The sequence below is a fragment of the Phocoena phocoena genome, chromosome X (genome assembly GCF_963924675.1).
Source record: "Phocoena phocoena chromosome X, mPhoPho1.1, whole genome shotgun sequence".
Classification (NCBI taxonomy): Eukaryota; Metazoa; Chordata; class Mammalia; order Artiodactyla; family Phocoenidae; genus Phocoena; species Phocoena phocoena.
In genome coordinates, this window is record NC_089240.1 from 84,931,959 (window position 1) to 84,948,579 (window position 16,621).

A 16,621-nucleotide genomic window follows, 5' to 3' on the forward strand; every position below is an offset into this window, starting at 1 on the left:
CAACTGAAGGGAAGCCCTGGGGCAAAGATGTTGTTGTTACCTGGAGTTGGCTGAAATTGAATATATCAGCAGAGTAAGCATTTAAGGTGGGGTACAGCAACTGAAGACCATATGACAAATCCAGCAATTTGATTCCCGGTGTGTGAGTAGCCCATTGAATAAAAATGTTGGTGGTCTTTGTGAAGCATTTCTCTCATGATTAATGATAACGGGCATCTTTTCATGTGCCTGTTGGCCTTCTGTATGTCTTTTTTGGAAAAATGTCTATTCAGATATTCTGCCCATTTTTTAATCAGGTTGTTTGATTTTTTGATGTTGCGTTGTATGAGCTGTTTATACATTTCGGATATTAACCCCTTGTTGGTCATATTATTTGCAAATATTTTCTCCCATTCAGTAGGTTGTCTTTTCATTTTGTTGATGGTTTCCTTTGCTGTGCAAAAGCTTTTAAGTTTAATTAGGTCCTGATTGTTTATTTTTGCTTTTATTTCCTTTGCTTTAAGAGACAGATCCAAAAAAATATTGCTACAATTTACATCTCTTCGAAAAGAGTGTTCTCTTTGGAAAGAGTGTTCCACCTATGCTTTCCCATTCTTTTTTCTTCATTCTCTTCTGAGTGGATAATTTCATATAACTTGCCTTTGACTTCACAGATTCTTGTTTTTGATCAAATCTGCTTTTAATGCTCTGTATTGCATTTTTCATTTCATTCACTGTATTCTTCAGCTCCATAATTTGTTTGGCTCTTTTCTATGATTTCTCTCTGTGTGAAACTTATCATTTACCTCCTATATTTTTTTCCTGGTTTCTTTTGTCTTTCTGTGTTTTCTTATGGGTTATTGAGCTTCCTTAAAACAACTATTTTGAATTCCTTATTGGGCAAATCACAGATCTCCATTGTGATGGAGGGTCAGTTACTGGAAAATTATTGTATCCCTTTGGTGGTGTCATTATTTCCTTGATTTTTCATGTTCCTTGAAGGCTTATGTTGCTGTCTTCCTATTTGAAGAAGCAGTCACATCCTCCAGTCTTTACTGACTGTCTTCAGATGACAAATACTATCTGTCATCTGTGCTAGTGATTCTGAGACTTTCTCAGACCTTTTCTGTAAATATGCCTACTCCACACTTCTTGTTCTCTGGTGCGGGGGAGGAGGGGTAATTATTAAGATTGTATACCTTCCCTCAATCCTACAAAGCCAGGCTGGGTGCGACAGCCTCCCATTTGCTTTCCCTATGGCAATGCCAAATGTTCAATTTTGTGTGCTTTCTCACAGTCCCACAGAGACAGGACAGATTTGTGTGGGTGTTCATTAACCATTTGCAAAACTCATATGTGTTTCCCTTGGGGGTACATGCAGGGAGCAAGCCACACAGTGAGGGTGTGTGTGAATGAGGAGCATGGAACATTGAGGGTAACTGTGGACCAGTTGGGGAGATCCACAAGTGAGGCATCCCGAGCAGCTTGTGGGTGGGCTTCGTGATGGAATCAGTGGAAGTGTTAGTAGGATCTGTGTCCTTTTGATGCCCTCCAAGAACCCTGGCTGCTGTTCTGCCAGCCCTTCCCCACTGTCCAAACATGCAGCACACTTCAGTATTCTGGATGGGATAAGAAAAAGGTGGGCTTCTTTGGCAGCATTCCACACAGCTGAGGAATCTTGTCTTTCATTCACTCTTACTTTCTCCATGGAGAAATCACAGGTGGAGAGGGTCTTGGTACTAAGCTGTTCCACCTTAGGGAAAGGGTTATGCAAGTGAAGTGAAGCTTTTCCTCTTACCCTTTTCAATGTGTCCAATTTAGATTATTTTTGCTCCAGTGGTGTGCTGGAACTTCTCGCTGGACTCCTGGACTTCCACAAAGGCACTTTCATCTGTGGATGATTGGAAAAATTGGTGTTCGGGGTTGGGGGGGAAGATGGTATAAAATGCCCATTCTATCATTTTGCTGATGTCATTCTGAATCCCATAAGTTCTGTTATTTTGTGTGTTTGTTTTCATTTTGCTCAGATACTTTCTAAATTCTTTTGTGATTTCTTTTGATTATTTGATTGTTTAAGAGTGAGTAGTTTAGGGCTTCCCTGGTGGCGCAGTGGTTGAGAGTCTGCCTGCCGATGCAGGGGATACCGGTTCGTGCCCCGGTCCGGGAGGATCCCGCATGCCACGGAGTGGCTGGGCCCGTGAACCATGGCCGCTGGGCCTGCGCGTCCGGAGCCTGTGCTCCGCAATGGGAGAGGCCACAACAGTGAGAGGCCTGCATACCGCAAAAAAAAAAAAAAAAAAAAAAAAAAATTGTAAAAAAAAAAAAAGAGTGAGTAGTTTAATTTCCACATATTTGTGGACTTTCCTGTTTTCATTCTGCTATTGATTTCTGGTTTCATTCCATTGTGGTCAGAGAAGATACTTTGTATGATTTCACCCTTCTTACATTTGTTTTGTGGCCTGACATGAAAATGGTCTTGTGTGCTTGAGAAGAATGTGTATTATGCTGCTGTTAGATGGAATGTTCTGTATATGTCTGTGTATGGTTAGGCCATTCAAGATGGCTGCTCTCTTGCTCTCTGTACATCTGCTTGACCAGTCCCTGCTTCACTCACATGACTATCCAATCCTCTTAATTATAAGGCTTAATTAGCCCCTGGTAACCGATGAGCCAACCTGATGTCAATTCCCCCTATAAATGGTAGCCTCCTTCTCCCCTGAGTAGTGAAGACTGCTACCACGTTCTGCCTACAGTCTGCTGCACACAGTGGATTGTCACTCCAGGACCCTTTGTGTAAGATCCCCTTGTCCAATAAACTGTTTATGTCTCTGTCGCAGTCTCTGGGCTGTTTCTTCAGTCTCGAGGCTGGGTAACTACAAGACTTTGTAGGCCTTCGGGGTGCAGCCCAACAATCTGTTAGGTCCACTTGTTTTATGGTGGTGTTCAAGTCCTCCGTTTCCTTGATCTTCTCTCTGGTTCTTCTATCCATAACTGAAATTGAAGTATTGAAGTCTTCCATTATTATTGTATTACTGTCTATTTCTCTCTTCAGCTCTCAGTGTTTCCTTCATATATTGGGGAGCTCAAATATAGGTACATATATATTTATAATCATTACATCCTCCTGATGAATTGACCCTTTTATCATTATATAATGTCCTTTTTTGTCTCTTTTAACAATTTTTGTCTTAAATTATTTTGTCTAAGTATGGCCACCTGCATTCTCTTTATGCTCCTGTTTGCATGGAATATCCTTTCCATCCTTTCATTTTTAGTCTATGTGTGTCCTTAGACCTAACATGAGTGTCTTGTAAACAACATCTTGTTAGATCTTGTTTTTCACTCCATTCTGCCAATCCATGTCTTTTAATTGGTGTGTTTAATTTATTTACATTTAAAGTAATTACTGATAGTGAAAAACTGACTATGGCCATTTTGTTCATTGTTTTCTGTATGTCTTATAGTTTTTGTCATTCTTTCATCCCTTGCTTCCTTCTTTTGTGTTTGTTGATTTTTTTTGTACTAACATGTTTTGATTCCCTTCTTCCGTTTGTGTATATTCTTTTTTTTTCACACAGAGTATGATTTATTACAAAAGATTCAGATTTTAATATTATCCTTTGAGATATATACATATAATATATATTTTTAAAATAAAATTTCTATATAATGATTGTAAAATAGTTTAATTTTGCTATTCCTCATCTTTTCATTTCAAAACACTTAAATGATTTCCAAAAATTTGCCTCTCAAATAATTGATTTCTCTGTGGGGTTTTTCATAGTTTTCAAGAGTTTGAATATTTCATCAATTTTATCTTCAGCCAATTTTCAAAACCATTTTAGAGATATGGTTTCTTTTCATCATCAGAGGCCATTCCATCTGCAGGATAGAAAGATTTTTTAAAAGAGCAGAAGAAAATTATTTGAATTCCTATTATTTTGATTCTGTGAAGCAACAACTGGCAACCTTTCTTCTTTTCTAGGAGAGAAAAGCTCTCTATAAATATTATTTCACTCTATTTCAGTGGATTCATGAGATGAGCTGTTTGTGTATATTTTATAGATACATTTTGTTTGTGATTACCATTTCATTTACATAAATCATAAAATTATAACAAAGTATTTTAAACTGATAACAACTTAATTCCCAATCATACATAGAAACTCTAAATCTTAAATCTCTGTCCCCCCAGCTTCACATTATTGATGACACAAATGATCTCTTTTTATACTGCATATCCATTAACAGATTTATAATTACTTTTTATGCTTTTGTTTTTTAAATTGCATATTAGTTTTAAAAATGATTTATGCATTTACATTACTATAAGATTATATATCTATATCTTTACCTGGGAGTTTTATATTTTCATATGGGTTTGTGTTATTGTTTATCATTTTTTCACCTCAACCTGAAGGGACTGCCTTCAGCATTTTTTTTTTTTTGGCTGCACCACACGGCTTGAGGGATCTCAGTTCCCTGGTGAGGGATTGAACCCGGGCCCCGGCAGTGAAAGCGCCAAGTCCTAATCACTGGACAGCCAGGGAATTCTCTGTCTTCAGCATTTCCTGTAGGGCAGGTGTAGTGGTGATAAACTTCCTCAGGTTTTATCTGGGAAAGTCTTAATTTCTCCTTCATTTTTGAAGGACTGTTTGCTGGACATAATATTCTTAGATGGAAGGGTTTTTTTTTTTTTCCTAGCACACTGAATATATCATCCCACTTCCTTCTAGCATGCAAGTTCTCTTCTAAGAAATCCACTGATAATTTAATAACAGCTCACTTTTACAGGCATACACTGGAGATACTGCAGATTTGGTTCCAGGCCACCACATGAAAGTGAATATCACAAGAGAGCAATTCACACAAATTTGTTTCCCAGTGCATATAAAAGTTATGTTTACACTATACCATAGTCTATTAAGTGTGCAATAGCATCATGTCTAAGAAAACAATGTACATACCTTAATTTTAAAATACTTTATTGCTAAAAATTTCTAACCATCATCTGAGCCTTCAGCAACTCAATCTTTTTGCCAGTGGAAGATCCTGCCTTGATGTTGATGGCTGCTGACTGCTCAGGGTGGTGCTTGCTGAAGGTTGGGGTGGCTGCCGCAATTTCTTAAAATAAGACAACAATGAAGTGTGCTACATCGATGGACTCTTCCTTTCATAAACGATTTCTCTGTAACATGCAATGCTGTTAGACAGCATTCTACCCACAGTGGAATTTCTTTCAAAATCAGAGTCAATCCTCTCAAACCCTGCTGCAGCTTTATCAACTAAGTTTTATGTAATATTCTAAATCCACTGTTGTCAATTCAATGATCCTCATAGCATCTTCACCAGGAGTAGATTCCATCTCAAGAAACCGCTTTCTTTGCTCATCCATAAGAAGCAACTCCTCATCTGTTCAAGTTTTATCATGAGATTGTAGCAATTCAGTCACATCTGCAGGCTCCATTTCTTTCTTTCTTTTTTTTTTTTTTAAATTTTGGTTGTGCCAGGTCTTAGTTGTGGCAGGTGGGCTCCTTAGTTGTGGCATGTGAACTCTTGGTTGTGGCATGCATGTGGGATCTAGTTCCCTGACCAGGGATCGAAAATGCACCCCCTGCATTGGAAGATGCATTCTTAACCACTGCGCCAGCAGGGAAGTCCCTAGGCTCCATTTCTAATTCTAGTTCTCTTGCTATTTCCACCACATCTGCAAGGACTTCCTCCACTGAAGTCTTGAACTTCTCCAAGTTATCCATGAGGGTTGGAATCAACTTCGTCCAGACTGCTAATGTTGATATTTTGACCTCTTCCCATGAATCATAAATGTTCATAATGGCGTCTAGAATGGCAAATCCTTTCCAGAAGGTTTTCAATTTGATTTGCCCATCAGAGGGATCACTATCTGTGGCAGCTATAACCTTACAAAATGTATTTCTTAAATAATAAAATCTGAAAGCCAAAATTACTTCTTGATCCATGGGCTGTAGAATGGATGCTGTATTAGCAGGCATGAAAATATGAATCTTGTTGTACATCTCCACCTGAGCTCTTGGGTGACCAGGTGTATAGTCAAATGAACAGTATATTTTGAAAGGAATCTTTTGTTCTGAACAGTAGGTCTCAACAATGGGCTTAAAATATTTGGTAAATCATGCTGTAAACAGATGTGATATCATCTAGGCTTTGTTGTTTCATTTATAGAGCCTAGTCAGAGTCGATTTAACATAATTCTTAAGGGCCCTAGGATTTTCAGAATGGTAATGAGCATTGGCTTCAACCAAAAGTCACCAGCTGCATTAGTCCCTAACAAGAGAATCAGCCTGTCCTTTGAAGTTTTGAAGCCAGGCATTGGCTTCTCCTCTCTAGCTATGAAAGTCCTAGATGGTATCTTCTTCCAATAGAAGTCTAATGTTTAGTCTACATTTAAAATCTGTTTTTTATCGTAGCTACCTTCATTAATGATCTTCGCTCGATCTTCTGGATAACTTGCTGCAGCTTCTATGCCAGCACTTGCTGCTTTGCCTTGCATTTTTAAATTATGGAGACAGCTTCTTTTCCTAAACCTCATGAACCAACTTCTGCCAGCTTCAAACTTTTATTCTGCAGTTTCCTCACCTCTCTCAGGTTCATAGAATTAAAGAGAGTTAGGTCCTTGCTCTGGATTAGATTTTGGCTTAAGGGAATTTTGTGGCTGGTTTGATCTTCTGTCCAGATCACTAAAACTTTCTCTATGTCAGCAATGTCTGTTTTGCCTTCACTGGAGTAGCACTTTTAATTTCCTTCAAGAACTTTTCCTTTGCATTCATAACTTGGTTAACTGTTTGGCACAAAGAGGTCTAGCTTTTGGCCCCGCTTGGCTTTCAACATGATTTCCTCATTAAGCTTAACCATCTCTAGCTTTTGATTTAAAGTGAGAGACATGCAACTCTTCCTTTCACTTAAACACTTATTGTAGGGTTATTAGGCTTAATTTAAATATTGTTGTGTTTCAGGGATAGGGAGGCCTGAGCAGAGGGAGAGAGACTGGGGAACAGCTGGGCAATAGAACAATCGGAACACACACAACATTTATCAATTAAGTTTGCCATCTTATATAGGCATGGTTTATGGTGCCTGAAAACAATTATGATAGTAACATCAAAGATCACTGATCACAGATCACCATAATAAATAAAATAATAACGAAAAAGTTTGAAATATTGCAAGAATTACCAAAATGTGACACAGGGACACAAAGTAAGCAGATGCTGTTGGGAAAATGGTGGCAATAGACTTGCTCAATGCAGGGTTACCACAAACCTTCAATTTGTAAAAAATGCAATTATCTGTGAAGCACAATAAAACAAAGTGCAATAAAACAAGGTAGGCCTGTATGTCATAAGCTGCTCTTCTCTTTCTTCTTTCAAGATTCTCTTTGTGATTTTTGACAGTTCAATTAGGTATGTCATGGTGTAATTCTCTTTATATTTATCCTAGCTGTTGTTTTTCTGAGCTTCTTGAATTTGTATGTCCATTCCTCCTCAGACTGGGGAAGTTTTCAGCCATTAGCTCTTCAAATAGGCTCTCTGTTCCTTTTTCTTTTTCTTCTCTTACTGTGACTCCCATAATGCATATGTTGTTCTACTTAATGGCGTCTGAGACTCTGTTCACGTTCTTCTTTTTCTTCCCCCTCCTTTGCCTGGGTAATTTTGAAGTCCTTTAATTTCACTGATTCTTTCTTCTGACTGGTCAAATCTACTGCTTAATATCTCTAGTGAAGTTTTCAGTTAAGTAATTGTATTGTTTAGTTCCCCAATTTTATTTGTTGTTTCTTCATAATTTCTAACTCTTTGTTGTTATTCTATTTACTTCATGCATTTTTTTCCTGATTTCGTTTTAGCTATCTATCCATGCTCTCATTTAATTTGTTGAGCATCCTTATGGCAGTATTTTCAAAATAAATTTATTTTATTTATTTATTTTTGGCTGCATTGGGTCTTTGTTGCTGCGCATGGGCTTTCTCTAGTTGTGGCGAGCGGGGACTACTCTTCGTTGTGGTGCGTGGGCTTCTCATTGCGGTGGCTTCTCTTGTTGCAGAGCACAGGCTCTACGCACGTGGGCTTCAGTAGTTGTAGCACGCGGGCTCAGTAGTTGTGGCTCGAGGGCTCTAGAGCGCAGGCTCAGTAGTTGTGCATGGGCTTAGTTGCTCCGTCGCATGTGGGATCTTCCCTGGCCAGAGCTCGAACCCATCTCCCCTGCATTGGTAGGTGGATTCTTTACAACTGTGTCACCAGGGAAGCCCGTTATGGCAGTTAAAAAAAAAAAATTTGTCTGGAAACTCATATATCTCTGTTTCTTTAGGGTTAGTTTCAGGATGTTTAATTTGTTCTTTTGATTGGACCATGTTTCCCTGTTTCTTTGTATACCTTGTCATGTCCCATTAGGACTCTGGCGTTTGAAAAATCAGCCACCTCTCCCAGTCTTTGTGATCTGGTTTTGCACATGGAAGACTTTCCTCAATCACCCAGGTAGAGATTCAGGAGACCTTCTAAAACTTTTTGGGGGATACATTTTCTCTGGGCTTGTGTGTGTAATCTCCTAATTGAAATTTGACGGGTTTTACTCACAAGCACCACCTGGTGTCAAAGTATGGTACTGCAGCCTCTTTGGTAGTATACTAAGCCACTGTGCTGGAGCGACATCTAGCGTCTGTTTGTGGTACTGCACGTTGATCTCTTGTTCTCGAAGTCTCCCAACCTGGTATCCTTTTCTTGTCAGAGCTTAGATTCAGGCAAGATAAAAACCAGTCTCTTAGTAGCCCCCTCAAAAGTCAGAACATTGGATATGTTCTACTCTTCTCTTTTTCTCCCCAGGGAGATGTAGGGAGTTGGGAGTTTTCTCCGAATAATGCCTGGGAGGAGGGGCTCTAGTGAGTGTGCACCATGAATTTCTCTACCAGTCTTTTTTTTTTTTTTTTTTTTGCGGTACGCGGGCCTCTCACCGTTGCGGCCTCTCCCGCCGCAGAGCACAGGCTCCGGACGCGCAGGCTCAGCGGCCATGGCTCACGGGCCGAGCCGCTCCGCGGCATGTGGGATCCTCCAGGACCAGGGCACGAACCCGAGTCCCCTGCATCGGCAGGTGGACCCCACCCCCAACCACTGCGCCACCAGGGAAGCCCTCTACCAGTCTTTGAATCATAAAATATTTGGTCCTTTGTGACTGGCTTCTTTCACATAGCATAATGTTGTTAAGGTTCATCCATGTTGTGTCATGTGCTGATATACTTCACTGCTTTTAACATTTGAATAATATTGCATTATATAGATATGTCACATTTTGTTTATATATTCATCAGTTGATGGACATTAGGTTGTTACCACTTTGGGGCTACTATCAGTAATGCTGCTACGAACATTCATGTACAAGTTTTTGTGTGAACACATGTTTTCAATTCTCTTGGGTATATACCTACAAGTGGAATTCCTCTATGTTAACTCTATGCTTAACCTTTTGAGGTTTTGTTTTATACAGAGGCTACACCATTTTTCATCCCTACCAGCAACGTATGAGGATTCTAATTTCTTCATATCCTCATCAACATTTCTCACTGTCTTTTTTATTATAGCCATACTGATGTGTGTGAAGTGGAACCTCACTGTTGTTTTGATTTGTATTTCTCTAATGACTGAGGATGTTGAGCAATTTTCAAGTGCTTATTGGCCATTTATCTATCTTCTTTGGAGAAAAATGTCTACTCAAATCCGTTGTCCATTTTTAAATTGGCTCATGTCTTTTTACTTTGAGTTGTAAGAACTCTTACACTCATGTAAGAGTTCATATATTCTGGATACTAGACTCATCAAATATATGATGCAAATATTTTCTCCCTTTTGTGAATTTATTTTTCACTTTTTGATAGTGTCATTTGAAGCAACTTTTTAAAATTTTTGATGAAGTATACTTTATCTCTATTTCCTTTTGTTGCTTTTAAGTATCATATATTTTTTTAAATGGCCTAATCTGAGTACAGGAAGATGTACACCCATGCTTTCTTGTCATAATTTTATAGTTCTAGCTCTTACATACAGGTCTCTGATACACTTTGAGTTAATTTTTATATATGGTATGAGACAGGGGTCCAGTTGTTCCAGCAAGATTTGTTGACAAAACTGTTTTTTTCCATTGAATCGTCTTAGTACACTTATTGAACGTCAAATGACCATAGGTGTACTGATTTATTTCTGGATTCTCAATTTTATTTCATTAATCTATATACCTATCTTCATGCCAGTATCACACTGCTCTAATTACTGTAGCTCTGTAGTAAGTCATGAAATAGGGAAATGTGAGTCCTTCGACTTTGTTGCTCTTTTTCCAAGATTCTTTTGGCTATTCTGGGTCCCTTGAATTTTCATATGAATTTTAAGTTTAGATTATTAATGTTGGAGAAAGAAAAGCAGCTGGAATTTGGATTGGGATTGAATTGAATTTGTAGATTATTCTAGAAAGTATTATCATTTTAACAATGTTAAGCCCTCTAATCCATAAACATGGAATGTCTTTCCATTTATTTAATTTCATTCAATGATATTCTGTAATTTTCAGTATACAAGACATGCATTTCTTTGGTTAAATTTATTGCTAAGTATTTTATTCTTTTTGATGTTATTCTAAGTAAAGATATTAATTTATTTTTGGATTGTTAATTGCTAGAGTATAGAATATAACTGATTTTTTACACTGACATTTCCTGAAATGTTTCTGAGTTCATTTATTAGTTCTAATTGTGTGTGGGAGTGTATATAAGAAATACAATATATATATATATTTCTACTTCTTTCCATCCAATCTGGACATTTTTATTTCTGTTTGTTTGTTTCAGCTTTAATGAGGTATAATTCACAAATAAAAATTATACATATTTAAGGCATACAATTTGATGTTTATATATATACACACACACATTGTGAAATTATCACCACAATCAAGCTAATTAACATATCCATCATCTAATATAATTACTTTTTTATGTGTGCGGTGAGAACACCTCTTAGCAAATTTCAAGTTTACAATACAGTATTGCTAACTATAGTCTTCATGCCGTACATTAGTTCTCTAAGACTTATTTATCTTGCATAACTAAAACTTTGTACCCTTTTCCCATCTCCCTATTTCCCCCTTACCCTAGGCCCTGGCAACCACCATACTATTCTCTGCTTCTATGACTTTGACTATTTTAGGTTCCATATTGCATTAGACAGGGTTCTTCAGAGAAACAGAATCAATAACATGGATATAGACATAGATATAAATAAGAGGAGACTTATAGGAATTGACCAACGTGATTAAGGAGGCCAAGAAATCCCAAGATCTGCCACTGCTAGCTGGAGAACCAGGAAAGGTCATGGTGTAATTCAGCCTGAGTCCAAAGGCCTGACATTTGGGGGACTGATGGTGTAAGTTCCAGTCTGAGTCTATAAAGGCCCAAGAACTAGGAATGCCTGTGTACAAGGGTAGGAGAAGATGGATGTCCAAGGTCAAGTAAAGAGAGTAAATCTGCCCTTCTCCTGCCTGGTTGTTCTATTCAGGCTTTCAATGGATTGGATGATGTCCAACCACATTAGTGAGGGTGATCCTCTTTACTCAATCTACCAATTCAAATGTTAATCTCTTCTGGGAACACCCTGTTAAAAAAGAAACAATAGGCCTCAAATGGAGTCACTTGTGCTAAGCCCCACATCAGCAAACCAAGACTTAATACCTAATCTAATTGCAATTTCAGCCTCTCCCAAGAATGTGACCTGTAACAAGTCATTCTGGAATTACCTGGTCAGCACTAGTGAGGTAATCCACTCGATAGACCATTTTTGTCCCCCATAGGAAGGTGATTTTGCTTGAGACAGTCCACTCTTGGCTAGAAACTTCCTTTTCCTGTTCCCTTCTGTCTATAAAAGCCTTCCATTTTGCGCAGCTCCTCAGAGCTCCTTTCTGTTTGCTAGATGAGATGCTGCTTGATTCATGAATCTTTGAAAAAGCACAATTAGATCTTCTGATTTACTCAGTTGAATTTTATTTTTTAACAACCCTCACAGACATACCCAGAAATAATGTTTTACCAGCTTTCTGGACAGCCCTTAGCCCAATCATGTTGACACATAAAATTAACCACCATAACTTCACCCCTTGTCAGCTTGGTACCCATACATATCTCCTTAAACCATACTGGATCTCCAAATAAAGACAATAACAAGGTCATAGTTTCAACTGACATGATATAGCTATCCTACAAACAACTGAAAATGCACTAATCCCTTCCCCAGAAGAGGAGGAACGGCACTTGAGTGATGCTTACTCTTCTCCTGATATCCTATAACTTAAATACTATGATGTAAAATTAGCAATACTCAATTACTGATGTAAAGTCAATACAGCTTATCTTATATGATAAAAGAACAAGAAAGGAAATAAAACAAAAATATGTACTTAGTTTATGTATATATACACAAACAAACATATGTATAACAAAATAAGGAGGAAATACTCATGACAATTATAGTCCTCATTTCTGTAACTGGTGGTGTGGTTGTAGCTGGTATTTATAATTACCTTCTTCTACTACACATCCTGTATTCCCTTTGCCTTCAGCAAGCACCTCAGCTGGTCATTGTTCTTTAGCTGGTAGAGTAACCCTAACTTTCATTCCTGAAGGGTCTGGCCCATTAGTAGTCTTGCTTGGATTCGTTTGTTGTAGCTTTCCATTGACTTTGACCAGAAGGCATGGTAATACTAAGAGATGCCCTAAGGCATCTCCTGTATTCCAGACACACTCTTCCTCACTTCTACCATGTAGTAGTAGTGCAATTTCTCCTTGATAGTCAGGATCAATCACCCCAGATAACACCATAACTCCTTTTTTTGCCTGTTGATTCAGAGCCCAAAGTGGCAGGGTGGCAGTCTTAATTTCCAGTTCAATGGAATCATTGTCATGTCTCCTGATAGAAGCTTTCCTCCCTCTGACACTAAGACCTCTAGGCCAGCAGAAAATAAAGTCATGAAAACAGGAAGCTAGTGGGTCACTATGGATAATAATGACTGGTGCACTTTCATTTCCACCTGCTTGATTCCTGGACCTGTAAATCCTGGCTACTTGAGAAACAGCACCATATAGTGGATACTAATTAAGTGCATATACAGCTTTCTGGAGAAACTTGCCCCAGCCCTGCAAGGTACTGCCACCTAGCTGGTGCTGTAACTAAATCTTCAAAAGGTCATACCACTGTTCTATTAAGCAAGCTGCTTTAGGATGGTGGGAGACATGGTAAGACCAGTGAATTCCATGAGCTTGGGCCCACTGTCACACTTCTTTTATTGTAAAGGATTGTTCTTGATCAGAAGCAATGCTCTGTGAAATATCATGACAGGGGATAAGACATTCTATTAAGTCCACAGATGGTAGTTTTGGAAAAAGCATTGCATGCAGGGAAGGCAAATCCATATCCAGAGTAAGTGTCTATTCCAATAAGGACAAACACTGCCCCTTCCATGATGGGAGCAGTCCAATGCAATCAACCTGCCACCAGCTAGCTAGCTGATCATGCTAGGGAATGGTGCCATATCAGAGGCTCAGTGTTGGTTTCCACTGCTGGCAGACTGGGCACTCAGCAGTGGCTGTAGCCAGGTCAGCCTTGGTGAATGGAAGTCCATGTTGCTGAGCCCAGGTATAACCACCATCCCTGCCACCATGGCCACTTTGTTCATGAACCCATTGGGCAATGACAGGGGTGGCTAGCAAAAGAGGCTGAATGGTACCGACAGAATGGGTCATCCTATCCACTTGATTATTAAAATCTTCCTCTTCTGAGGTCACCTTTTGGTGAGCATTCACATGGGACACAAATATTTTCACGTCTTTTTCCCATTAAGAGAAGTCTATCTACATACCTCTTCCCTAAATTTCTTTGTCACCAATTTTTAAATCATGTTCCTTCCAAGTCCCAGACCATCCATCCAAACCGTTGGCCACAGCCCATGAATTGGTATATAATCACACATCTGGTCATTTTTCCTTCCAAGCAAAGTGAACAACCAGGTGCACTGCCTGAAGTTCTGCCCACCAAGAGGACTCCCCTTCACCACTGTCCTCCAGGGATGTCCCAGAGAGGCGCTGTAATGCTGCAGCTGTCCACTTTCAGATGGTGCCTGCATATCTTGTAAAACCATCTGTAAACCAGGCCCAAGTCTTTTCTTTCTCTGTCAACTGATTGTAGGAACTCCCAATGAGGCCACAAGTACAGGCTGGGAAAGAGAAGGCAGTGTAGCAGGAGTGGGGACCATAGGCATTTGGGCCACTTCTTCAGGTAATTTACCTGTGCATTTAGGGCCTACCCAGGCTTGATCATATATATACTACTTTCATTAGCTGATGGAGTGTTGCTGTGCATGCCCAACTTTATGGCTTGGTGGGTCAGATAACACCCAGTTCATGAGGGGCAGCTCAGGTTTGATGGTAACTTTGTTGCCCATGGTCAAGTGTTTAGTCTCTAAGGCCCAGTTGGAAGCCAAGAACTGATTCGCAAAAGGAGAGTAGTTATCTACAGATGAGGGCAGGGCATTGCTCCAAAATCCTAAGGGTCTATGCTGTAATTCATCCCACAGGGGCTTGCCAAAGGCTCCGAACACTAACTCGATCTGACACTGCCACTTCCAACACCACTGGATCTGCTGGATCATGTAGCCCAAGTGGCATAACAGCTTGCACAAAAGCCCAAACCTGTTTCAGAGCCTTCTCTTGTTCTGGATCTTACTCAAAACTATCAACTTTTCAGGTCACTCAGTAAATGGGCTAGAATAACACACCCAAATGAAGAATATGTTGCCACCAAATCCAAAGAGACCAGTTAAGCATCGTGCTTCTTTCTTGGTTGTAGGAGGGGCCAAATACAACAACCTATCCTTCACCTTAGAAGAGATGTCTCGACATGCCCCATACCACTGGATCCCTAGAAATTTCACTGAGGTAGAAGGCCTCTGTATTTTAGTTGGGTTTATTTCCCACCCTCTGACATGCAACTGTTTCACCAATAAGTCTAGATTAGTTGCTACTTCTCACTCACTAGGTCCAATTAGAATAATGTCATCAATGTAATGGATCATTGTGATACCTCGTGAAAGGGAAAGGCAATCAAGATTTCTGTGAAGTAAGTTAAGACAGAACTGGAGAGTTGATATACTTCCAATGTAGGACAGTGAAGGTATATTGCTGGCCTTTCCAGTTGAAAGCAAATTGCTTCTGGTGGGCCTTATGGACAGGTATGGAGAAAAAGATTATTTGCCAGATCAACAGCTGCATACCAGGTACCAGATCATGTGTTAATTTGCTCAAGCAATGAAACCACATTTGGTACAGCACCTGCAATTGGAATTACTACCTGGTTAAGCTTGTGATAATCCACTGTCATTCTCCAAGATCCATCTGTCTTCTACATTGGTCAAATAGAGTTTAAGGGGGATGTGGTGGAAATCACCACCCCTGCATCTTCCAAGTCCTTGATGGTAGCACTTATCTCTGAAATCCCTCCAGGAATGTGGTATTATTTTTTATTATTACTTTTGTAGGTAGAGGAAGTTCCAATGGCTTCCATTTGGCCTTTCCCACCATAACAGCCCACACTCAACAGATCAGGGAACCAATGTGGGGATTCTTCCAGCTGCTATATATATCTATTCCAATTATGCATTCTGAAATGAAGGAAATAACCACAGGATGGATTTGGGGAGCTACTACACTCACTGTGAGGTACACCTAAGCTAAAACTCCACTGATTACCTGACCTTAATAAGCCCCTACTCTGACTGGAGGGCCACAGTGGTGCTTCAGGTCTCCTAGAATCAGTTCTAGTTCAGATCCAGTGGCCAGTAGTCCCTGAAAGGTCTGATTATTTCCTTTTTCTCAATGTACAGTTACTCTGGTAAAAGGCTGCAGGTGCCTTTGGGAGAAATATTAACAGTATAAATTTTCACTAGTGTACTGGGATCCTTCTTCAAGGGGACCCAACCCCCCCTTCATTCAAGGGGTTCTAAGTCTACAAACTGTCTTAAGTCTTGGAATTGATCAAGGGGCTGTGACTCTCTGTTTTTATAATTTGAGTTAGATTTTTGTTCACTTGATCTAGAACTTTTCTGCTTATACAGATCAAGTGAAAATCTAGTAGGCTTCCTATTTATTTCACTTTTTAGAACACTAACTAGCCAGCACCATAAGTCTGCATGAATCAGACTATTCTGACTGCTGCTTTGTCTCTGCTGTCCATTATGGTAACCACACTCACCTTCCCTTTGGTGATAGAATGCTGCCACTTGGCCCCTGCCACGCCAGGATCAAATTACTCCTACTGCATTTAGGTTTTTCCATTGAGTGGCTGCAGTTCCCACGGTAACGTCTCACTTACAGAGATGAGCAATCATGGAGATCTTCAAGGATGCTAGGACTCCACTCACCAAATTATTTGTCAAAGTATTGGTGAAAGGTATGTCTTCTAGACCAGCGGTCCCCAACCTTTCTGGCACCAGGGACCGGTTTTGTGGAAGACAATTTTTCCACGGATGGGGTTGCGGGGGGGATGGTTCAGGCGGTTATGTGACCGATGGAGAGCCGCAGATAAAG

At 39.7% G+C, this 16,621-nt stretch overlaps 1 pseudogene; it reads right to left on the reverse strand.

The window, feature by feature from the left end:
- Positions 1-12,508: 12,508 nt before the first annotated feature.
- LOC136142187 (uncharacterized) lies at positions 12,509-16,369 on the reverse strand (annotated as a pseudogene).
- Positions 16,370-16,621: the final 252 nt, after the last annotated feature.